The following is a 26,888-nucleotide window of genomic DNA, read 5'->3' on the forward strand; positions in this document are numbered from 1 at the left end:
GCAACTGTAACGCCGAAAGGCGTCATTGCGGCGGCTCCCCCAGGCTACGCTAACACCAATAGGCGTCATCTCGCGTGAGCCGAGATTTCCTGTGAACGCGCGCACACAGGCGCGCGCGCTCACAGGAACGGAAGGTAAGAGAGTTGATCTCCAGCCTGCCAGCGGCGATCGTTCGCTGGCAGGCTGGAGATGTGTTTTTTTTAACCCCTAACAGGTATATTAGACGCTGTTTTGATAACAGCGTCTAATATACCTGCTACCTGGTCCTCTGGTGGTCCCCTTTGTTTGGATCGACCACCAGAGGACACAGGTAGCTCAGTAAAGTAGCACCAAGCACCACTACACTACACTACACCCCCCCCCCGTCACTTATTAACCCCTTATTAGCCCCTGATCACCCCTGATCACCCCATATAGACTCCCTGATCACCCCCCTGTCATTGATCACCCCCCTGTCATTGATCACCCCCCTGTAAAGCTCCATTCAGACGTCCGCATGATTTTTACGGATCCACTGATAGATGGATCGGATCCGCAAAACGCATCCGGACGTCTGAATGAAGCCTTACAGGGGCGTGATCAATGACTGTGGTGATCACCCCATATAGACTCCCTGATCACCCCCCTGTCATTGATTACCCCCCTGTCATTGATTACCCCCCTGTAAAGCTCCATTCAGACGTCCGCATGATTTTTACGGATCCACTGATAGATGGATCGGATCCGCAAAACGCATCCGGACGTCTAAATGAAGCCTTACAGGGGCATGATCAATGACTGTGGTGATCACCCCATATAGACTCCCTGATCACCCCCCTGTAAAGCTCCATTCAGATGTCCGCATGATTTTTACGGATGCACTGATAGATGGATCGGATCCGCAAAACGCATCCGGACGTCTGAATGAAGCCTTACAGGGGCATGATCAATGATTGTGGTGATCACCCCATATAGACTCCCTGATCACCCCCCTGTCATTGATCACCCCCCTGTAAAGCTCCATTCAGATGTCCGCATGATTTTTACGGATGCACTGATAGATGGATCGGATCCGCAAAACGCATACGGACGTCTGAATGAAGCCTTACAGGGGCATGATCAATGACTGTGGTGATCACCCCCCTGTCATTGATTACCCCCCTGTAAAGCTCCATTCAGATGTCCGCATGATTTTTACGGATGCACTGATAGATGGATCGGATCCGCAAAACGCATCCGGACGTCTGAATGAAGCCTTACAGGGGCATGATCAATGACTGTGGTGATCACCCCCCTGTCATTGATTACCCCCCTGTAAAGCTCCATTCAGATGTCCGCATGATTTTTACGGATGCACTGATAGATGGATCGGATCCGCAAAACGCATCCGGACGTCTGAATGAAGCCTTACAGGGGCATGATCAATGACTGTGGTTATCACCCCATATAGACTCCCTGATCACCCCCCTGTCATTGATTACACCCCTGTCATTGATCACCCCCCTGTAAAGCTCCATTCAGATGTCCGCATGATTTTTACGGATCCACTGATAGATGGATCGGATCCGCAAAACGCATCCGGACGTCTGAATGAAGCCTTACAGGGGCGTGATCAATGACTGTGGTGATCACCCCATATAGACTCCCTGATCACCCCCCTGTCATTGATTACCCCCCTGTCATTGATTACCCCCCTGTAAAGCTCCATTCAGATGTCCGCATGATTTTTACGGATGCACTGATAGATGGATCGGATCCGCAAAACGCATACGGACGTCTGAATGAAGCCTTACACGGGCGTGATCAATGACTGTGGTTATCACCCCATATAGACTCCCTGATCACCCCCCCTGTCATTGATCACCCCCCCTGTCATTGATCACCCCCCCTGTCATTGATCACCCCCCTGTAAGGCTCCATTCAGACATTTTTTTGGCCCAAGTTAGCGGAATTATTATTTTTTTTTTCTTACAAAGTCTCATATTCCACTAACTTGTGTCAAAAAATAAAATCTCACATGAACTCACCATACCCCTCACGGAAACCAAATGCGTAAATTTTTTTAGACATTTATATTCCAGACTTCTTCTCACGCTTTAGGGCCCCTAGAATGCCAGGGCAGTATAAATACCCCACATGTGACCCCATTTCGGAAAGAAGACACCCCCAGGTATTCCGTGAGGGGCATATTGAGTCCATGAAAGATTGAAATTTTTGTCCCAAGTTAGCGGAACGGGAGACTTTGTGAGAAAAAAATTAAAAATATCAATTTCCGCTAACTTGTGCCAAAAAAAAAAAATTTCTATGAACTCGCCATGCCCCTCATTGAATACCTTGGGGTGTCTTCTTTCCAAAATGGGGTCACATGTGGGGTATTTATACTGCCCTGGCATTCTAGGGGCCCCAAAGCGTGAGAAGAAGTCTGGTATCCAAATGTCTAAAAATGCCCTCCTAAAAGGAATTTGGGCACCTTTGCGCATCTAGGCTGCAATAAAGTGTCACACATCTGGTATCGCCGTACTCAGGAGAAGTTGGGGAATGTGTTTTGGGGTGTCATTTTACATATACCCATGCTGGGTGAGAGAAATATCTTGGTCAAATGCCAACTTTGTATAAAAAAATGGTAAAAGTTGTCTTTTGCCAAGATATTTCTCTCACCCAGCAAGGGTATATGTAAAATGACACCCCAAAACACATTCCCCAACTTCTCCTGAATACGGCGATACCACATGTGTGACACTTTTTTGCAGCCTAGGTGGGCAAAGGGGCCCATATTCCAAAGAGCACCTTTAGGATTTCACAGGTCATTTACCTACTTACCACACATTAGGGCCCCTGGAAAATGCCAGGGCAGTATAACTACCCCACAAGTGACCCCATTTTGGAAAGAAGACACCCCAAGGTATTCCGTGAGGGGCATGGCAAGTTCCTAGAATTTTTTATTTTTTGTCACAAGTTAGTGGAAAATGCAGATTTTTTTTTTTTTTTTTTTTTCATACAAAGTCTCATATTCCACTAACTTGTGACAAAAAATAAAAACTTCCATGAACTCACTATGCCCATCAGCGAATACCTTGGGGTCTCTTCTTTCCAAAATGGGGTCACTTGTGGGGTAGTTATACTGCCCTGGCATTCTAGGGGCCCAAATGTGTGGTAAGGAGTTTGAAATCAAATTCTGTAAAAAATGACCTGTGAAATCCGAAAGGTGCTCTTTGGAATATGGGCCCCTTTGCCCACCTAGGCTGCAAAAAAGTGTCACACATCTGGTATCCCCGTACTCAGGAGAAGGTGGGGAATGTGTTTTGGGGTGTCATTTTACATATACCCCTGCTGGGTGAGAGAAATATCTTGGCAAAAGACAACTTTTCCCATTTTTTTATACAAAGTTGGCATTTGACCAAGATATTTCTCTCACCCAGCATGGGTATATGTAAAAAGACACCCCAAAACACATTCCTCAACTTCTCCTGAATACAGAGATACCAGATGTGTGACACTTTTTTGCAGCCTAGGTGGGCAAAGGGGCCCATATTCCAAAGAGCACCTTTCGGATTTCACAGGTCATTTTTTACAGAATTTGATTTCAAACTCCTTACCACACATTCGGGCCCCTAGAATGCCAGGGCAGTATAACTACCCCACAAGTGACCCCATTTTGGAAAGAAGAGACCCCAAGGTATTCGCTGATGGGCATAGTGAGTTCATGGAAGTTTTTATTTTTTGTCACAAGTTAGTGGAATATGAGACTTTGTATGAAAAAAAAATGAAAAAAATAAAATCATCATTTTCCACTAACTTGTGACAAAAAATAAAAAATTCTAGGAACTTGCCATGCCCCTCACGGAATACCTTGGGGTGTCTTCTTTCCAAAATGGGGTCACTTGTGGGGTAGTTATACTGCCCTGGCATTCTAGGGGCCCGAATGTGTGGTAAGGAGTTTGAAATCAAATTCTGTAAAAAATGACCTGTGAAATCCGAAAGGTGCTCTTTGGAATATGGGCCCCTTTGCCCACCTAGGCTGCAAAAAAGTGTCACACATCTGGTATTGCCGTACTCAAGAGAAGGTGGGGAATGTGTTTTGGGGTGTCATTTTACATATACCCATGCTGGGTGAGAGAAATATCTTGGCAAAAGACAACTTTTCCCATTTTTTTATACAAAGTTGGCATTTGACCAAGATATTTATTTCATCCAGCATGGGTATATGTAAAATGACACCCCAAAACACATTCCTCAACTTCTCCTGAGTACGTAGATACCAGATGTGTGACACTTTTTTGCAGCCTAGGTGGGCAAAGGGGCCCACATTCCAAAAGCACCTTTCGGATTTCACTGGTCATTTTTTACAGAATTTGATTTCAAACTCCTTACCACACATTTGGGCCCCTAGAATGCCAGGGCAGTATAACTACCCCACAAGTGACCCCATTTTGGAAAGAAGAGACCCCAAGGTATTTCGTGATGGGCATAGTGAGTTCATAGAAGTTTTTATTTTTTGTCACAAGTTAGTGGAATATGAGACTTTGTAGGAAAAAAAATAAAATAAAAAAAAATCATCATTTTCCGCTAACTTGTGACAAAAAATAAAAAGTTCTATGAACTCACTATGCCCATCAGCGAATACCTTAGGGTGTGTACTTTCCGAAATGGGGTCATTTGTGGGGTGTTTGTACTGTCTGGGCATTGTAGAACCTCAGGAAACATGACAGGTGCTCAGAAAGTCAGAGCTGCTTCAAAAAGCGGAAATTCACATTTTTGTACCATAGTTTGTAAACGCTATAACTTTTACCCAAACCATTTTTTTTTTACCCAAACATTTTTTTTTTATCAAAGACATGTAGAACTATAAATTTAGAGCAAAATTTCTATATGGATCTCGTTTTTTTTTGCAAAATTTTACAACTGAAAGTGAAAAATGTCATTTTTTTGCAAAAAAATCGTTAAATTTCGATTAATAACAAAAAAAGTAAAAATGTCAGCAGCAATGAAATACCACCAAATGAAAGCTCTATTAGTGAGAAGAAAAGGAGGTAAAATTCATTTGGGTGGTAAGTTGCATGACCGAGCAATAAACGGTGAAAGTAGTGTAGTGCCGATTTGTAAAAAAGGGCCTGGTCTTTAGGGGGGTATAAACCTGTGGTCCTTAAGTGGTTAAGGTGGTTTCCTGTTATTAATCTTTTCACCCCTGCACAGTGATCTGGACTTGCTGCAGGGAACACCAGGCCGCTACCTCCAGGAGTAGTCTTCATTCTGAGACTGCTGACCTAGGCGGGTTAAGAGGCATTGTGGTGTGGCACCAAGGGTAGAGGCTACATTGCCAGGGGGCGAAGCGGAGTCAGGACAGGCAGAGTTTGTGCAATATGGTAATCAGACAATAGGTCATGGCAGGCAGCACAGGTATTCTGGTAGCCATGCTTGCCAGGAGAAAGGAGATGCTGGCAGACATGTGTATGGAGAAATTGGGAGAGAGTTTTCAGCTGTATCACTCAGGTGACAGCTGTTGAATGTATATGGCCAATTTAAGGTAATTTCAGATGGCAGTAATACAGGCACATGCTAAACTTGAACGCCTAGTGTTTCTAGTGAACCAAAGTTAAATCATTATAGAGGTCTATTCTGGTATAAATTTGGATCAGTAGTAGGTGGGAGGGCCGAATTTTACAACCATGATATAGACATGGCAGTTGTATCATTGTCGTATGAAACCAACCTAACATTTCATTAATAAGCATTCGATAACTAGAGGAGTCTTCACCAGGATCCAAGAATGACTTGTATGGCATCTAAAATATAGCATGGTAGATAGCCATAAATTGTTCCCCATAGGGGACTAGCAAGAAGCCCAGCATTTTATAACATGGGTCCATATAGACTAGGGATGCCCAACCTGTGGTCCTCCAGCTGTTGCAAAACCAACTCCCAGTGTTTCCTGGACAGCCTACAGCTATTGGGGCATGCTGGGAGTTGTAATTTTGCAACAGCTGGAGGGCTGCAGGTTGAGCATCCCTGATATAGACTTTTGGTAAATCAATGGGTTGTATATACAGAGGTCTCCTGCCATCCACCCTTTCAGAAGTAGCAGCCCATCATGAGATATGACTTTTCACAATTAGAATTCCGACGTACAACTTACTTTGTTCTGAATCCATGAAAATATTTAGCTGTACACATCGGCTGTGTTATGTCAACGGCTTCTAGTATGCTTTATTGTCTCGTGTCTAATAAGTGTAATGGCAGGGCAAATATTAGATTTCAACTGACACCTCATCGCTCAAAAGGCATAGGGTGGGGTTCTTCTACGTTATTAGAAGCTTCACCCCTGGTGAATTATTGCTCTGCTCCTCCTCACTTATCAGCCATTATACAAATTATCCCCTCTCTTTACCACTGCACATACTCTGTCAATGTACCTGCTTCTCATCTATCTCGCCGCCTGTCTACTTACTTATCCATGTGTTTACTTCTCGTGGTGCCAGGCTGTGAGCTAATCGTTATAAAGATATCCAATCTGTAAATATCTGCTTTGTACAGCGAAAAAACCCTATGATGTAAGATGCTTGTGGACACTGATGAATTATGCAGCTGAACACATCAGGCTAATATTATCTGTGGGAATTGAGACATGCACATAATTGGTAAACCGAGGCAACATAAAGAGAGCGCCAGTCATAAAATAATTTTACTTGGATAAAACCCCTATAGAATGCTTGAGATTAGAGGGCTTGTTAGCAATAGAATGGCAATATATAAATCCTTTCATTAGGTCACAGGATGCATAATTTAAATCCTCACTACCCTGGTGTACCTAAGCTATCGCATGACTTTGCTTTTGCCAACCGTCTCTTGCATTGGAGAAATAATTACCATTTAACTTTCCAGGCAAAAAAAAGTATCTTTGAGAAAACAGCCACAAACCGCTCCGATGTAGAAAGCATATTATAGCAGTGAGTAGAGGGAGCACAAACCAGTGTACATTCAGAGCAATCGGACAGTATTTATGTGAGAAGTGTTAGCTTTAGAGGAGTTGTCTGGCTTTAGATATTGATGACAGGTCATTAATATCCCATCCACACACGAGCACTGGCACCCAGCTCCGATTCACTTGCAGTGTGCCAGTGCGGCCACTATACATTGGATGGAGCCTTCTGCTTCTGGCTCCATCCACTATTTAGTTTCCAGCACCGATGTGTTTAGCCTGGACAACCCCTTTTATATGTTAGGTACTGAAATGGTTATGATGTAGGATCTGTCTAAAACAGGGATGTCCAACCTGCGGCCCTCCAGCTGCTGCAAAACTACAATTCCCCAACATGCCTGCACAGCCTACAGCTGTTAGGGCATGCTGGGAGTTGTAGTTTTGCAACAGCTGGAGGGCCGCAGTTTGAGCATCACTGGTCTAAAGGGAACAGTACCCCTCATGTTTATGGGCTGTGTCTGGTATTGCAGCTTAGTATTCCGGTTTCCTCCCACACTCCAAAGACATACTGTTGGGGAACTTAGATTGTAAGCCCCATTGGGGACAGCAAGTTATGATAATGTCAGTACAGCGCTGCAGAATATAGGAGCGTAAAATAAGGGTGGCTGGCAGCTTTCTCTCGCGGCCCCCATACACATAAATGTGCATGGCTCACCTGAACATATTCAGTTGCAAGAAAAAGTATGTGAACCCTTTTGGAATGATATGGATTTCTGCACAAATTGGTCATAAAATGTGAAATGATCTTCATCTAAGTCACAACAATAGATAATCACAGTCTGCTTAACCCCTTAAGGACTCAGCCCTATTTCACCTTAAGGACTTGGCCATTTTTTGCAAATCTGACCAGTGTCACTTTAAGTGCTGATAACTTTAAAACGCTTTGACTTATCCAGGCCATTCTGAGATTATTTTTTCGTCACATATTGTACTTCATGACACTGGTAAAATGAAGTAAAACAAATTCATTTTTATTTATAAATAAAAAACCAAATTTACCAAAAATTTGTGAAAAAAATTGCAAATTTCCAAGTTTCAATTTCTCTACTTCTATAATACATAGTAATACCTCCAAAAATAGTTATTACTTTACATTCCCCATATGTCTACTTCATGTTGGGATCATTTTGGGAATGATATTTAATTTTTTGGGGATGTTACAAGTCTTAGAAGTTTAGAAGCAAATATTGAAATTTTTCTGAAATTTTCAAAAACCCAATTTTTAGGGACCATTTCAGGTCTGAAGTCACTTTGCGAGGCTTACATAATAGAAACCACCCAAAAATGACCCCATTCTATAAACTACACCCATCAAGGTATTCAAAACAGATTTTACAAACTTTGTTAACCCTTTAGGTGTTCCACAAGAATTAATGGAAAATACAGATACAATTTCAAAATTTAACTTTTTTGGCAGATTTTCCATTTTACAAATTTTTTTCCCAGTTACAAAGCAAGGGTTAACAGCCAAACCAAACGCAATATTTATGGCCCTGATTCTGTAGTTTACAGAAACACCCCATATCTGGTCGTAAACCACTGTATGGGTACACTGCAGGGCGCAGAAGGAAAGGAATGCCATACGGTTTTTGGAAGGCAGGTTTTGCTGGACAGGTTTTTTTGACACCATGTCCCATTTGAAGCCCCCCTGATGCACCCGTAAAGTAGAAACTCCAAAAAAGTGGCCCCATTTTAGAAACTACAGGATAGGGTGGCAGTATTGTTGGTACTAGTTTAGGGTACATATGATTTTTGGTTGCTCTAAACTTTTTGTGAGGCAAGATAACAAGAAATAGCTGTTTTGGCACTGTTTTTATTTTTTGTTATTTGCAACATTCATCTGACAGGTTAGATCATGTGATATTTTTATAGACCAGGTTGTCACGGATGCGGTGATACCTAATTTGTATACTTTTTTTTTTTATTTATGTAAGTTTTACACAATTATTTCATTTTTGAAGCAAAAAAAATCATGTTTTAGTGTTTCCATAGTCTGAGAGCCATAATTTTTTCAGTTTTTGGGCGATTTCCTTGGGTAGGGTATGATTTTTGTGGGATGAGATGACTGTTTTATTTGCACTATTTTGGGGCGCGTGTGACTTTTTGATCGCTTGCGATTACTCTTTTTGAGATGTAAGGTGACAAAAAATGGTTTATTTAGTACAGTTTTTATTAAAAAAAAATTTGATGGTGTTCATCTGAGGGGTTAGGTCATGCGATATTTTTATAGAGCCGGTCGATACGAACGCGGCGATACCTAATATGTATACTTTTTTTTTTTATTTATGTACGGTAAGTTTTACACAATAACCGCTTTTTTCAAACAAAAAAAATGTTTTAGTGTCTCCATATTCTGAGCTATAGTTTTTTTTATTTTTTGGGCGATTGTCTCAGGTAGGGCTCATTTTTTGCGGGATGAGGTGATGGTTAGATTGGTACAATTTTGGTGGGGAAACGCATTTTTGATCGCTTGCTGTTGTACTTTTTGTGATGTAAGGTGCCAAAAAAAAATGGTTTATTTAGCACAGTTTTTTGTTCATCTGAGGGTTTAGGTCATGTGATATGTTTTTAGAGCCGGTCGATACGGACGCGGTGATACCTAATATGTATACTTTTTTTTTTTCCTCTATTTTTTACCATTTTTTTTCACTTTATTTGGGGAAAATGACGTTTTGTTTATTTTTACTTGAAACTCTTAATTTTTGGGGGCAAAACTTTATTTCTTCAACTTTTTTTTTTCACTTTATTTTTTGTCCCACTTTGGGACTTGAACTTTTGGGGGTATATTCCTTTACAATGCATTCCAATACTTCTGTATTGGAATGCATTGGCTGTATGAGTAATACTGTGTGTATTACTCATACAGCTTCCGGGGCCTGTGAGATCCAGGGGGCTGGATCTCACAGGCTCTTCACCGGAAGGCAGAGCAGATGCCTCAGGAAGGCATCGCTCTGCCTTCCATGCCATCTGGTCCCCCCCACAGCCCCATGGGGACCACCACTGCCGCACCAGGTAAAAGCCGCAAACCGCAGGTCTGAATTGACCTGCGTTTTGCGGCGATCGCCGATACGGGGGGGTCACAGGACGGCGATGATCGGAACAACACATGAGGTACCGTTACGTCATGGGTCCTTAAGGACTCGGGAAACATGCCGTACCAGTACGTCATGCGTCCGTAAGGGGTTAAACTAATAAACTAATAACACACAAAGAATTAAATGTTACTTTATTAAACACACCATGTAAATATTTACAGTGCAGGTGGAATAAGTATGTGAACCCTTGGATTTAATAACTGGTTGAACCTCCTTTGGCAGCAATAACTTCAACCAAACGTTTCCTGTAGTTGCAGATCAGACGTGCACAACGGTCAGGAGTAATTCTTGACCATTCCTCTTACAGAACTGTTTCAGTTCAGCAATATTCTTGGGATGTCTGGTGTGAATCGCTTTCTTGAGGTCATGCCACAGCATCTCAATCGGGTTGAGGTCAGGACTCTGAATGGGCCACTCCAGAAGGCGTATTTTCTTCTGTTTAAGCCATTCTGTTTATTTACTTCTATGCTTTGGGTCATTGTCCTGTCGCAACACCCATCTTCTGTTGAGCTTCAGCTGGTTGACAGATGGCCTTAAGTTCTCCTGCAAAATGTCTTGATAAACTTGGGAATTCATTTTTTCCTTTGATGATAGCAATCCGTCCAGGCCCTGACGCAGCAAAGCAGCCCCAAACCATGATGCCCCTACCACCATACTTTACAGTTGGGATGAGGTTTTGATGTTGGTGTGCTGTGCCTCTTTTTCTCCACACATAGTGTTGTGTGTTTCTTCCAAACAACTCAACTTTGGTTTCATCTGTCCACAGAATATTTTGCCAGTACTGCTGTGGAACATCCAGGTGCTCTTGTGCAAACTGTAAACGTGCAGCAATGTTTTTTTTGGACAGCAGTGGCTTCCTCTGGTGTATACTCTCATGAAATCCATTCTTGTTCAGTGTTTTACATATCGTAGATTCGTTAACAGGGCAGTTAGCATATGCCAGAGACTTTTGTAAGTCTTTAGCTGACACTCTAGGATTCTTCTTCACCTCACTGAGCAGTCTGCGCTGTGCTCTTGCAGTCATCTTTACAGGACGGCCACTCCTAGGGAGAGTAGCAGCAGTGCTGAACTTTCTCCATTTATAGACAATTTGTCTTACCGTGGACTGATGAACAGCAAGGCTTTTGGAGATACTTTTATAACCCTTTCCAGCTTTATGCAAGTCAACAATTCTTAATCGTATGTCTTCTGAGAGCTCTTTTGTGCGCGGCATCATTCACATCAGGCAATGCTTCTTGTAAAAGCAAACCCAGGACTGGTGTGTTTTTTATAGGGCAGGGCAGCTGTAACCAACACCTCCAATCTCATCTCATTGATTGGACTCCAGTTGGCTGACACCTCACTCCAATTAGCTCTTGGTGATGTCATTAGTCTAGGGGTTAACATATTTTTTCCACCTGCACTGTGAATTTTTTACATGAAGTGTTCAATAAAAACATGGTAACATTTAATTCTTTGTATGTTAGTTTAAGCAGACTGTGATTGTCTATTGTGACTTAGATGAAGATCAGATCACATTTTATGACCAATTTGTGCAGAAATCCATATCTTTCCAAAGGGTTCACATACTTTTTCTTGCAACTGTATGTGTATTTAATGAGGAGAATGACACTACTAGGCTCTTCTGACATTGTCTTGCGTGTATCATCCATGAGAACCAAAAAATCGGGCGAAGATATTAACTTTTTTGATCCTTTTTTTTTTTTTTTTTTTTTTAAAGGGATTCTGTAATCTAGGTTTATAGAGCTGAGGACATGCGCTGCTAGATCGCCAGTAGCAGTTCCACAATATCCATTCCACATAGCTCTGAGTGCTTTTATTCTTCAAAAAAAACTATTTTATATATATGCAAATGAGGCTAAGGAGCCCAAGGGGCTGTTATCAACGTTTTAGGAGTCCAGCCACGCCCACTGTGAAGGAACCCAGCACCGCTCCACATCCTCCAAATCTCCTCCTTGCTCCTCTGACATCACACAGTTAGAGCGCCGTAATCTCACGCATGCCAGCACAGGCAAGAAACACTACGCCGGCACTAACATGCGGCGTACTGGCACATGCACGAGATTACGGCGCTCTGTGTGACGTCAGGGGAGCAAGGAGGAGATGCGGGGTGGTGCTGGGCTCCTTCACAGTGGGCGTGGCTGGACTCCTGAAACGTTGGTAACAGGCCCTTGGTTCTTTACTAGCCTCATTTGCATTTATATAAAATCATTTTTTTTACTGAATAAAAGCACTCAGAGCTATGTGGAATGTATATTGTGGACGTGTTAGTGGCAATCTAGCAGTGCGTGTCCTCAGCTCTATAGGCTAAACCTAGCTGACAAAATCCCTTTAAGGCCCTTATATACTTTACCATATTGTCAGCCAAACCTACCAAGAACAGTGGGTTTGGCCAACATTCTAATGTGTGTGGGGAGCTCTTGGCTCTCCCCCAACAGGGCCTTAAAGGGGTTGTCCAGGTTTAGCTCTAACCCCGGTCATATCCCAGTTTTCACCCAGGCAGGCCCTATGACATGAGCATCGTTGCATTTAATGCGCCAATGCTTTCCTTTGCCCTGCACTGAACGACGCAGGGCAAGGGCTTTTTCTGTGACATGAAGTCACCAGCGCTAATGGGCGGGCTTTAGCCCTAGCCTCCTCCTAGCAGTGCAAATAATATAACAAACAGCCCTTGCCCTGCACAATTCATCGCATGGCAAGGGAGAGTATTGGAACATGAAATGCTCCAATGCTGATATCAGAGGGCCTAGGTGAAAATGGGGATAGCTCTGATCCCAGACAACTCTTTAAGTCACTTACATGAGGCACAGATTCTCTTTGATGTTCTGATTCCATGTGTCCATCACTGTCAACCTTAGATCCTGGAATAGGCACTACATAATGCATCCGTTTTGCATGAAATGTTACTTTAATTTTATTTTAGGAAAGAGCAGCCTGCAAAATTTGCTCTGAAGGGGCAGAAAAAACTGTAGCTATCTCTAGCTTTACCTAAGGTGACTCAATGACTCCAGAGTAAAGCCTCATGCACACGACCATTGTCGTGGTCCGCATCCGAGCCGCATTTTCTTCAATGGTGCCGCACTCCGTGTGCTGTCCGCCTCCGTTGCTCCGTTCCGTGGCCCGCAAAAAAAATATAGCATGTCCTATTCTTGTCCGTTTTGCGGACAATAATAGTAATTTATACAATGGGCCACCCGTTCCGTAAATTGCAGAAGGCACACGGGCGGCAAAAAAAAACTTAATGGTCGTGTGCATGAGACCTAAGGCTACATGCACACGACCGTATGTGTTTTGCAGTTCGCAAATTGCGGATCCGCAAAAAAAAAGTATGCCCTCCCTTTTTATTTTTTTTGCTGATCCATTACAACAATGCCTAAACCGGACAAGAATAGGACATGTTCTATTTTTTTTGCTGGTCCACGGAACGGACATACTGATGTTCGCATTTTTTGCGGACAAATTGAAATGATTGGGTCCGCATCCTATCCACAAAAGAACGGAGCGGACACGGAAACCAATAACGTTCGTGTGCATGTAGCCTAATAAATATACTGAGCAAATATGAGCTTAAAGGGAACCTGTCTCACTGAGGGCAGCATAAAATAGTGACAGAAATGCTGATTTCAGCGGTGTGTCACTCATGAGCTACAAGTAAGTGGTTGCTGAGAACCAGCATCATAATCATTACAGCACAGGCCTTGAAAAAAGTAAAATCTACTTGTGAAGAGTTGTGGTTATTATAATCTCCTGCTCTCTCATCCATCTGCTGATGATTTGCAGTTCTCTTTTAGAAAGAAAGGGAGAAAACTAGGTAGAAGACGGTCAGTCATCAGCAGGTGGGCAGGGAGAGCAGGAATTTATGAATAACCAGGACTCTTCTCAGGTGGCCGTGACTCTTTTCCAGGCCCAGTCTGCAATGATTGTGATGTTGGTTCTCGGCAACCACTTAATTTTAACTTTTAAATTACAGACCACTGAAATCAACTCACCTGCCGTTAATATGGGCAGCATAAAGTTGATGACAATGAAAGAGTAGCAAAGCGTTGTGATGATTTATAATGCTGTGTGTCTCTGCCCGACCTCCAATGTAATGATTTATACACACAACGCCGTCAGTACTAATCATTACAGCAAGTCAGGTGAACCAATATGATCCACTCACATACTGTTGGCGCAAGTTACATAAGTGTACTAACGATATGCTGCACCTTCTTGTACTTTCCTATTTTTTTTGAATCTACTATGTTCTTTGATAATGTTTTATGTACTTAGAAATAAAATTTAGTGTAGATGCAAGTCTCATTATGTGTATAAATCAAAGATAGTGTTCCCCTATCTGCCAGTATGTAGGAACATTTTATCACCAGTTAATGTGGAGATAGTCTGATGCTTTGCTCCCTCAGGACCTAGGCAGCATGCCATTTATTCTGTTCTGTAAAGAAAACTCTTTAAACAGAATGTCTGATTACCTGTCCATGAGCAGAAGATGAATTGTAGATAGATTATGCAGCAATGATCAAAAAGTCTAAAAGCATAGATAGAATCAATTGCTGTTGAATTAAACCAAATTAAAGCTTCAAACTGGCTTAGTTAAATGTGTGACTGGAACTCAATAAAGATGATGTGACAGGTGTTTAACCCCTTAACCCATAGCACCGTATATATACGGCGTTATGCGTCTGCATGTGTATTGAGCAGGCCTCTGCAGCGGGCCCTCACCCTACACGGCGGGTGCTGGCTGTATCATATCGGCAATTGCGCTGCCCCTGATATTTAACCCTTCAGGTGCCGCGATCAATGCTGATTGTGGCATCTGTGAGTGAAAGCAGAGGGATGCAGCTCCCTCTTCCTTCCTATTGGAGCCCAGCAGTGAAATCGAGGGTCTCCGATCGGTTGCCATGGCAGCCTGGACGCTGCTGAAGCGATCCAGGCCAGTCATGGGTTTCTCCATACTGAGCTATGCAGGAGGCATATCTCAGAATGGAGAGTGTATAAATCTTATTCACCCAAATAGATCTCTATTAGGGTGAATAGGAGAGGGGATCAAAAGATCTCATGCACTAGGCCCCGAATAGTTATAAAAAAAAAAAGTGAAAAAAAACCAAACACCTATATATTCAGTTTAAATCACCCCCCTTTCCCAATTTTAAATTAAAAAAATATATATAAACACTAAAACAAATTGGATGCGGTATCGCCGCATCCAAAAATGTCAGAACTATTAAAATATTTTAAAAAATTCCTGTGCGGTGAACGCCGTAACGAAAAAAAATATAAAACATGAGATTTGCTAGTTTTTTATTCATTTTGTTCCCCCAAAAAATTAAATAACGGTGATCAAAAAGTCTTACATACTACAAAAATTGTACCAATAAAAACTACAGTTTGTTACGTAAAAAACAAGCCCTCATACAGCTCTGTAGACCAAAATATAAAAAAGTTATGGTTGTCAGAATATGGTGATGCAAAGAAAATGTAGATTTATTTTCCAAAGTTTTTTTTTTTTTTTTAAGTAGTAAAACAAAACCAATAAATATTCAAGTTTTGTATTTAGCCGCAGAATAAGGACTGCAGGTCATTTTTAGTACATTGTGAACCCTGTGATGTCAAAACCCCAAAAACATTCATTTTTGCCACACACAGAATTTTTTTCCCCCCATTTTCTAATACAAGACATAGTAAATTAAATAGTGGCATTAAAAATGCATCTTGTCCCACAAAAAATAAGCCCTCATATAACTATGTGAGGCTATTGAAACTTGAGGAAAAATCCAAAATGTAAAAATGGAAATAGGCCCGATCTTTAAAGAGAATCTGTCACTAGCATATTAGCAAAACATTTTTTTAATGAATCCATGTGTAATAAAGTACCTTATTTCCATATGTCTTGTTCTTTATATTCTGTGTCTTGTCATTTCTTCCAAAAAACGCTTTTTATGATATTCAAATGAAGCTGTAATGAGCCCAGAGGGGCGTTATTCTTTGTCCACGGTGCCCAGGAACGCCCCTCTGAAGTGCCGTACCCGCCTAAATGTGAAAACTAAGAACTCCTCCAAGATCGCCTAAATTGCCTCCCAGAGGCAAGGCTAAGTGCTCTCCCCCCCCCCCCCCCCCCCCAGCGCCGCGCTCTGCGACAAACACCCCCGATCCTCCTCTCGCCTGCATCCGAAATCCCGCGCAGGCGCAGTGCCGGTGATTGCCTGCGTGATAAGACGACTGAGGGCAACAGCTTCAACAGCGTCACTGGGCATGCGCCGATCCCAGTGTAGTGTTCGCTGTTTCCTCAGCCAGCTGGAAGCTAAAGGGGCTGTCCCCTGTCCCGACGTCAACCTGAGGATTTGAGTCTGTATAGGTAGAGATGGAAAAAATGTTTTTAACAACTACGACTATACACCAACGTATATTTATTGTCCTACACTAGTTACATATCAATATAATATATGGCCATATGATCCTATACAGCACCACCCCCCCCCCCCCCACACAAATAAAATATATAAATAGCTCCCACATCTTTTTATATTCTATATGGTTGAGGGTTGAAATAATGTGCTAAAACATGTGAAACACACCCCCCCCACACACACACATAAATCGCCGGCACTGCGCCTGCGCGGGATTTCGGATGCGGGCGAGAGGAGGATCGGGGGTGTTTGCCGAAGAGCTCGCGCTGGGGGAGGGGGGGGCCACTTAGCCTCGCCTCTGGGAGGCGATTTAGGCGATCTTGGAGGAGTTCTTAGTTTTCACATTTAGGCGGGCACGGCACTTCAGAGGGGCGTTCCTGGGCACCGTGGAGAAAGAATAACGCCCCTCTGGGCTCCTTACAGCTTCATTTTAATATCATAAAAAGCGTTTTTTTGAAGAAATGACAAGACACAGAATAAAAAGAACAAGACATATGGAAATAAGGTACTTTATTACACATGGATTCATAAAAAATATTTTTTGCTAATATGCTAGTGACAGATTCCCTTTAAAGGGGTATTCCGGGAAAGTAGCTTACTTTTAGAAAAAAATTAGGTTACTTTCATACTAGCGTTATTCTTTTCCGGCATAGGGTTCCATCAAAAGGGCTCTATGCTGGAAAATAACTGATCAGACATATCCCAATGCATTCTGAATGGATAGAAATACGTTCAGTTTGCATCAGTATGCCTTCCGTTCAGTCACTGTCAGGCGTTTTGGCCTAACATAATACCGCAGCATGCTGCGGTATTATGTCCGTCCAAAATGCCTGATCAGTTGCCTTAATTCCCATTGACTTGCATTAGTGCCGGATCCGGCATGCGCAGACTGGGAAATCTGTGAAAAAGACTGCAAGACGGATCCGTCCATCCGCATGACAAGCGGAGAGACGGATCCGTTCTTGCAATACTTTTGTAGACGGATCCGCACCCGGATCAGTCTACAAATGCTGTCAGTTGTCACACTGATCGGTGGATCCGGCAGGCAGCTCTGACCACTGAACTGCCTGCCGGATCACACTAAAGCTAGTGTGAAAGTACCCTTGAGGCTGAAAGTTCTGACCCAACCGGAATCCATACCTATGCATATAACCAGAGCTTTCATTTACCTTGCAATCCATTTGTCTAGCTTCTGTGTGAGCCTGCAACAAACTAAGAGTATCATGGCACCTGATCTTCCCTCAATCAATTTCCACAATCCCTAGCTTTCCTGCGGTGAGTGTGGTTGTTTGATTGGCTGCCTGACACAGTGCTCAGTAATCACCAGTACACGGGGACACTGACATCTAGCTAGAGAATTGATAACCACACACTGAGCATGCTCGACCTAACAAAGGCTTAGAACTACAGGTCCGATACCATAGTAATTTATGAGGATACAGTGGGTAGCAGAGGAAGAAAACTACTTTTATAACTACTGAACGGTAAATATGTGAAATTTACTTTATATTAGGTAATTATTGATGATGAATTAGTCTAAAACATAAGTTATGTTTATGGTAACTGGAATACCCTTTTAAGTTAAAAGAGCAATTTACCTGTGTGAATCCAGAAATCCTGGAATGTTAGGCTACCTTCATTATAGCTTCATACCTCTGGGAGAGAACAGCCTCCTGGAGTTCATCGATCCGGCACTGCCCGATGCGGGTGGAATGGCTGCCAGCCCCAATAAGTATAATGGGGTCCGGTGGAGATCCGTATGCTGTTCCAGCAGACAAGCAGAGAGTCGGCCGGACACAAAACGGCTGCATACTGCAGTTGGTGTCCGGACGATTTTCCATTTGTCTGCCAGAGGAACGTGGTGGAGTTTCACACCGGAGGTATTGGTTAACCAGACCTGCCAGATCAGCTTCTGCTGGTGGTCACCAACTTGTGGCTTTCTAACAGTTGCAAAATTAGTGGCAGACAAATGGAAAATCGTCCGGACACCAACTTATAGTTTTGCGACAGCTGGAGACCACTAATGTAAGGGCTTGTTCACACGACGTGCCATTTTTTGCGGTCCGCTAATTGCTGATCCACAAAAAAACGGATGCCGCCCGTGTGCCTTCCGCAATTTGCGGAAAGGAACAGGAGGCCCACTATAGAAATGCCTATTCTTGTCTGCAAAACGGACAAGAATAGGACAGGACTCATAATTTTTGCGGGGCCACGGGACAGAGCAACTGATGCGGACAGCACACAGAGTGCTGTCCGCATCTTTTGCGGACCCATTGAAATGAATGGTTCCGTATACGGACTGTATGCGGAACGCAGAAAACGGCCCGTATATGGAACGAAAAATAAGTTTGTGTGAACGAGCCCTAATACAAAACAAGCACCTGGTTAGGTATGAAAAGTACAGCCTTGATTAAAGAGTAGGCTAAGAAAATCTCAGCCAATGCCATTGAAAAACATGCAAATATCTCTTTAGAGTCTGCTTTCTTTCAGTTGGAGATGTAAAAGAAAACCACCACTAAAAATTGATTTGCATACTTTATTACTAGGAGCCAAACCCTAGATGAATCTGAATTTGGGGGTATCAAGCATGCATAAAATACACTTCAGCTTAAAAATGCACTCCCCCCTCTAACACCCAGCACTACCTGTGAAGAAATCTATACTTACCTGCTTCTTCCTACTGCCGTGTTCCAGCTTTGTGGCTCCCATGCTGTCTTTACTGGGCTTCCAGTCTCCACCTGTTGATTTTGTGACCCCATACAGTAGATTTTTCCCCATAGTGCCCACTTTACATCAGCTTTCTTAGTGCCATCATCACAGTAATTATGCACCCTTGGTGCCCCTTCACAGTAGATGGGCCCTCATTGTACCCCCACACGGTAGTTAATCACCGTATAACAGCATGCTCCCTTCTTTCCCCTTTCACTATAGACCTACCTCCTTAGTGTCAGCACACAGTAGAATGCCCCCTTTAGTGCTCAAACACAGTAGAGTGCCCCTAAACAGTAGTTTTGCCCTCTTAGTAACCCCTTACAGTAGTCCTGGCCCATTAGTGAGCCCCTGCGGGCTGTTGCACACCAGCGAGTGTGAGCATGATCCTCCATTCTGGACTTGCAGGAGTACACGGCATTATCATAATTTATAGTGCTATGTGCTTCTGCTTGACCTTACTTCTACAGGATTATACTGACAGCTTTAAGTCACTATGATCTTGTAGAAATAAGGTCAAGCAGAGGCGCACAGCACTATAAATCATGATAATGCTGTGTGCTCCTGAACGTCCAGAATGGAGGATCACGCTCGCACACGGAGTGCCTTTCCCCGCAATGGACTCGCTCATGTGAAACAGCCCTTACAGTAGTAAAGCTCCTGTGGTGCTAATAAAATAAAACAATTCCTAGCTCCATTTCACCGATGAATGGAGCCCATCATGCTCTCCCCAGCGCAGGCGTGATGTTATCATGCCTGCTCATCAGGCGAGCACATAGGCAGAGATGTTCTGCGGCCTGTGCACTGCCCAATGTGTGTGTACTACTACAGCGTGTATGCTCAACATGTACACTACTGCAGAACCCAAAATAAATGTTGCATGACCATTGACCAAGCATCTCCGCCCAGTCACATTAAGCTTCCCAGGTGTTATTTTTTTTTCAGTTTTCAAGACTCTTCAAGACTAAGCATACTGGGAAGGATGTCAATCACTGAGTAGGACCGCCCACATGACTCCTAAGCAGGGGTGCACCTAGCCTTTCTGCTGCCTGAGGCGAAAACTGAAACTGTGCCCCCCCATGCCAATTTCTTTACCTAACCCCTTTGCCACAATGAAAGTGCTCATTGCCCATGGCACTTCCGCTGCCCCCCTCTTGCCCCTATCTGCGATCGCCTCACCTGGCCTCATTGGTGGTGCACCCCTGCTCCTAAGCATAAAAAGAGCAGAGAGATTTAAAATGAATGAATAAATTACATTTACCCGTAAAACTGTGTCATTCTGCTCAGCTTCTCCTGCTCTATTACAAGCTGCCTGCAGATTACACTGCATTTCATAGTGACGGGTCCTCTTTAAGAATTTGCCATTACGAATACAGAAAAGTTCTATATACATAAAATGCATAAAGTGCACATTGAGTTTGCTTTGTTGATCATAGAACAGTTAAAAGAAAATGTATTTTCTTTGTGGCTTTTAACTCTAGGTAAAAACATTGGACGTGCAGAGGTGTAGGAAATAATATGGTGAACAGCATTGGAATGAAACCTCCAGTGCTGGATTCCAGCATTTATTGAATGTAGTTAGCACTAGATCATACAGTACTGGCTTATAGTCTTTAAATTGGTGGTCTGGCATTGAAGAAAGTCTCAATATATGCCAAGGACAGAATTGCTACACTTTTTCATCACAGTTTTTATAATTCCTGCCTTAAACATAGACCTTTTACTGCACTGCCTAGAACATGTAGACATAATACAACAATTTATATAACATGTAATTGAATGCCCAGTTTTAGAACGGCTTCTGCAATGTTTAGCCTTGGCAGTGTATATGTATTTGTTCCGGCACATTAGCAGAGGAGGATATTTTTATTCTATTGAGCACTTTAGTATTTCACCTCTCATATTAGTAGTCTTTATAATGCAGTTGTTTGTTTAGAACATACTGTATACACTAAAGCTGAATAATGAAAAGGGGGGCGAATTTCCACTCTGCGGAAGGTGGCACAACTGTAGAGTTTCATATCTATAGAAAGCTCTAGTGCTGTTTACACTTATCTACTGGTAAAATTTCTTGCAAGTTACATTTTTGCCTAATTATGCAGCAAGGCTTAACTCAAAAATCATGTAATTAGTTTGGCGACTAAACATACTAGAGCGGTTCACTAAGCAAATAAATGTCGCTAAAATGTAACTATTATTAGGTATGTATTAAAATAGTTGGGGGAAAAAAATCTCATAAAATATAGATTGTCCAATCCCACTTCACCGGGGGGCAGCCAGCCAATTATGCAGCAATACAGAAGCAGATGTATCACTGCATAACTTGCTGCTTGTGACATAGAAGATTGGGTGGCCATACATACAGGAACTGTAATGGTGGTCATGTTGGTTGTCACTCATCTGTTGTGGAAACGGTATTAAAGGGCAAGATGAGACTAATGTCTGACTAGCAGGTGGCTGGGAAGCAGCGGAGCGGGCCACCACTGGGACCTGCTTCTCTGTCCAGAACGGGGCTCCCGAAGTGAAGGCTTGCCCACCACTTTGAAGTCCCCTAGAAGTGAATGAAGAGTGCACTGTTCAATCACTGGAATCTCTCTAGAGCATCCCCCATTACACTTATAAGTGCAATGCTCTTCAGTGGGCATCTTTGTTTAGGCCTATCAGGAGAACAATAGAACAGTCATACTGTCGTCCTAAGTTCTACATCTACTATAATACCAGCAGACATTTCCCTTGTAACAGCTATAAACAAAAAATAGGATACTTAATTATATATGAGTTTTATCTCTCTGTGCTAACTGCTACAGAGGGATAATATTTTGTATTAAATTTTTAATGGCGCAGTCCTGCCAAAATGAAAAAAAATCCTAAAATATTGCTTTTTGTGAATACTGATTTAAAAAAATACCCCTTTCTGATGTATGTGTCCCTTTTAAGAACCTGAAATTCCAGAATCCAGTAAGCTGGCATAAAGTGTCCCACACAGATGTGGACTGTGCGGGTCAGACTGTTGGAACCCTCATTAATTCATAGAGTGAAGGGGCTGCAGTGCTACTTAAAGGGAATATAAGAAATTACCTATTTTTTAAATCACGTTTTTTATGTTCAACATATTTTTCAAAGAGTTTTTGATGTTGCTTTTAATTTTCCATCTCAATATCTATATTTAAAAAAAAAACAACATAAAATAGTGCAGTTTTCGCACCGGCCACTAAGCCGAAAAACAGGCTCCACTTCTTCGACTGTACAGATAACTTTACTGTAATGATTTCACCTTTGTGTATAGATAAGACAGGATGCACCATTCACAATAGGTGACATCACAGCTTATCGTGTCTATTGACCATGGGGCTGCCATATAGCAGTTTTCGTAATGCTCTGTAAATGCTTTTAACAATAGCTCAGGCAAGATGGCAGCCCCCAGATTCAGGAAATAGAGTAAAAAATCTGGAAATTAAAACCGATTAGAAAATAGTATATGTCTCACTATCTGGTTTTAACTGACAGAGAATTTCCTTTCCTTTAAATGGGTTGTGCCTTTTTAATGGGTTTTTCCTATCCTGTGGATAGGGGATAACTTGGGGGTCCCATTTCCCCTTTGTGATGTAGAGGCAGCTCACGCATGTGCTCCGCCGCTTTGTTCATTCTCTATGGGAGTGCCAGAGATAGCCGAGCACTGTACTTAGTTATCTCTGGGACTTCCATAGAGAATGAATGCAGAGACAGTGCGCGTGCATAACCTGACACACCATCAGAACGGGGGAATGAAATTCAGTTGTAAGTGTGTGTGTGTGTGTGTGTGTGTGTGTAACACCCAGGCAGTCACATGATCAATGATATGAAACTCGTGTCACCGCTAGCACGTAACAGGAATGCAGGAAAATTGGAACTCGCCAACAAAAGACACAAACTGCATGGTGATGGTAATGGACGATGGCCACAATGGATGATGGTGATGACAGACCACTAATGGAGCAGAAAGATAATGATAAACCAATGTTTCCCTAGATCTATCCCTTAACACTGGTCCTAACAAAATCAGTACTGATGCACAGTGTCCCTAAAGATTTAATTATTAATGTTAAAAATCCTAATTTGCAATACTGATCCAGAGACAAGAAAGCCAAACTGAGGGTACTTTCACACTAGCGGCAAGGAAATCGATGGGGCCAGGGCGGTAGTCCGGGGGCAGGCGTGCACTGGTGGCAGCACAGATCCGACAGGCTGTTTACCCGCCAGAACAGCCTGCCGGAGTTCCTTGCCGCTAGTGTGAAACTAGCCTTAGCAGAGCCGAAATAGAATCAAGAAAAAACCAATCCGAACAAGAAAACAAGCAAAGTACAAGACTCATAAGCAAACAATGGACTAGATGCTATAAGAACAAAACTAATATGACAGGAAGGAAACTAGGCAAGGAGCAAGATATGATTCAAACACACGTAGCTTAAGGGCGATTATCTGGCACTGTCAATGTACCGCTGATTACCCGATCAAAGAGCAATCCGATCCTTTGTGCGTACACAAAAATCATCGTTTGCTGGCAGCAGATCGTGCTGTGTAAACATGATCTGTTGTCGGCAAACGACAAGTCCTTATGGAGAAGAGCAATGGTTTTAGTGATCGCTCCTCTCCATACTCTGGAAGTGATCGCTGCATGTAAATACAGTGGTATCCTCCTCCAGGGAGCAGCAGATTGTGGGGAAGGAACGCTTCCTTGCAGATAATCTGCTGCTCTGTTGTCCCATGTAAAGGTACCTTAATATGTAACCAGCAACACACTGCAGAAGCTAGACATACAGTATTAAAAGGGTTTTTCTGAGATTTTTTTTAACTGATGATGGATAGGTCATCAGTATCTGAACTGTGGGTGTCTGACACTCATGACCCCCACCAATCAGCTGTTTGAGACGGTATCGGCACCTGCAGCTTTGCCTAGATCATGTGGCATCACGTTCATCGGTCACATGGCCTAGGAGCAGCTCAGCCCCATTTAATTGAATCCACTGTACAATGTACGACTCTGTGCTTGGTGAGCGGAGAGAAGCTCGCAGTGCTACTGCCAGGGCCATTACCTTCTCAAAGAGCTGATTGATGGGGTTCCCAGGTGTCTGACCCCCAACGAGAAGATGCTATTGATCTCTCCAGAGGATAGGTCATCAATTAAAAAATTTCGGAAAACCTCTTTAATGAAAAGGCTAACCAATCAGGAACTTGTTCTCCAAACGATGCAAGCACCAGTGATCAGCTGACACACACTAATGGATCCGCTGTGAGACAGATGCATAGCAGGGGCCCCAAACAAACTAATAGACAGGAGAAGATGAAGCAGCAGGAAAATTCTTACTGGTTGTAACTTGTAACAGTCGTGTATCTGGACCTTTCCTGGCATTCTCAGCTTCTCATGCCAGGTTCCAGGATATGGAGGGCAGTGAGGAGGTGAGCAGTGTCAGAACTACAGCAGAGGGGGACTGGTGAGTATCAATATAGCATCTTTTTTTTAATTTTTAACCCCCTGTGAGCCATATCTTAAAATATTAATACTGCCAGAGAATCCATTTAAACTGTGAAAGCAGCACTGTATAACATTCTAGAATTTATTACCTAAAATTAGTTGAGTAACTTTAACTACTTTCTCTTTTTTTGTTGTGTACCCTTACCATTTCACTTCATTCACAGCTTTGTCATTCCCCTCAGTGAACTTGATAGACATACTTTGGCAGATTTACTATTATCTAATAGTGTAAACTTAGACCAGTCCGTTTTAAATTCTGTCAGATTGATCACAGTGGCTGATGATTACATTGTTATACTGTCTAGTCTACCTTTACACAACACCTTTCTGCTAAGGCTTGTTTCACATCGGTGTTAAAACAGTCGGCACAGCCTGCTGGATCCGTGACTACTGAGCCCTGTCGTGCACTGCCGAGGTTCTGTCTGGTCCCTTTCACTATAATGGGGACCAGCGGAGATCCAGTCGCAACCTGGAAAATATATAGAGGAGCGTCCTGACAAATACTGCTTCACGCAGCAGTTTTCGTCTGGCCAACTTTCAGCATATTTACCGGGTAGTGGCCGAATGTCCGCTGGTCCCCATTATGGTGAATGGGCCCGGACGGGATCTCTATAGCGCCCGGTATTCACAGATCCCGCAGGCCTAACATACACGTAGAAAGTGCCTAATACAATTGATACACGTGGTGCAATGTATGCCAGATTTTTAGGCACAAATTGTGGCATAATTCTGGCACATTTTCAATAGTTTTATTTTTTTCACCATATTATGTAACTTTGTAATTGATCTTTTTTTTTACGGTACTTTTGCCTCATGATGTTAAAATTATATAGCACCATGCAAAGATTAAAGACCTATGTGGGTGCCGTCTTCTCTATATATTTTATACAGTTGAAAAATATTCATTACAGCAAATCATTTACTGTACACAAATTGTTGGCAGTACGTCTGCTGGAAGAATTATTAGTTGCTGAAAATTGGGAGGGTCACAGGTACCTTGCATGGATCCAGAGATCTCTCAATTCATTGCTCCAATTCTCTGCCAGATTATCTTCAGGCTGGCAAGCCAGGAGCTTCGTCCTTTATGCACACAGCTTTAGTTTCGCTCCGCATCCAGTCTGCGTTTTCTGCTGATCGGATGCAGATCCGTTCATCTATATGGGGCCGCAAAAGATGCGGACAGTCCATTCTGCGACCTCCCCAAAAAATACAAATTGTTATATTCTTGTCCATTTTAGCGGACAACAATAGGACTTTTCTCTAGACAGGCGGACCGCAAAACACAACCATTTTCAGGAGGTTTTCTGCTGCAGCCATCTCCCTGTATTTGCCACAGCTTCTAACAGAACACATGACTGGTGGCAATTGAAGATTTAAAGTTGTTCGACCAGCTCAGTGAGACAGACAAAAAATGGAAAGGGAAAAGAACAAACAGCAGGTGGCGCTATACAGATAAATTTTATTGGAATAGCTCACTGCCTACACAAAATTTTTAATTGCATGCAATTTCAAAAGTATCCAGATTAAGGTGGTGGTCTGAAAAATGTACAATATGTTTTGTGACACAACCCCTTTAAGTTACTTAATTTTTTGTCATATAGTTTTAAACCAAAAAATTTGTTTAAGAAAGGGACTAGGGATGAGAGAATAGACTTTGGATGCTTCATCCAAAGTCTATTCGCATTAAACTTCGTTGTAATACTGTACAGAACGGGAGCTCCGTAGAGTATTAGAATGTATTGGCTCCAATGAGCCAAAGTTATTACTAATAACTTAGTGAACTAATTATTACTGTAAAAAACTTTGATACCCAACTAGGGTTTGGTTCCCAGTGGTACCTTGGAACTAAACCAGAGTTTGTATCAAGGTAATTTGCAGTAATAATTAATTCACAAAGTAATAACTTTGGCTCATCAAAGCCAATACAATCTAATACTGTACGGAGCTTCCGCTCCGTACAGTATTGCAATAAAGTTTTATTTGAATCGACTTCAGATGAAGCATCCGAAGTCGATTCGCTCTTCCCTAAAAGGGACATTTTTATGCTTTTATGACATTTCTGTCACCTGAAAAAACCTGCAAAACACTGATACCAGTCGTGTGTGTTCCGCATTTTGCGGAATGGCTAGCCCATAATAGAGCAGTCCTATCCTTGTCAGTAATGCAGACAATAATAGAACACGTTTTATTTTATACTCTTAACTGCTTACCAA

General features: G+C 42.6%; 1 protein-coding gene across 3 annotated transcripts in view; it reads left to right on the top strand.

Moving 5' to 3' along the window:
* The window catches only part of CDKAL1 (CDK5 regulatory subunit associated protein 1 like 1), a 963,682-nt gene that overhangs the window by 580,936 nt on the left and 355,858 nt on the right, over nucleotides 1-26,888 (top strand). The gene's annotated exons all lie outside the window — the stretch shown is intronic.

This window comes from Bufo bufo, chromosome 5 (assembly GCF_905171765.1).
Source record: "Bufo bufo chromosome 5, aBufBuf1.1, whole genome shotgun sequence".
NCBI classification, from domain to species: domain Eukaryota; kingdom Metazoa; phylum Chordata; class Amphibia; order Anura; family Bufonidae; genus Bufo; species Bufo bufo.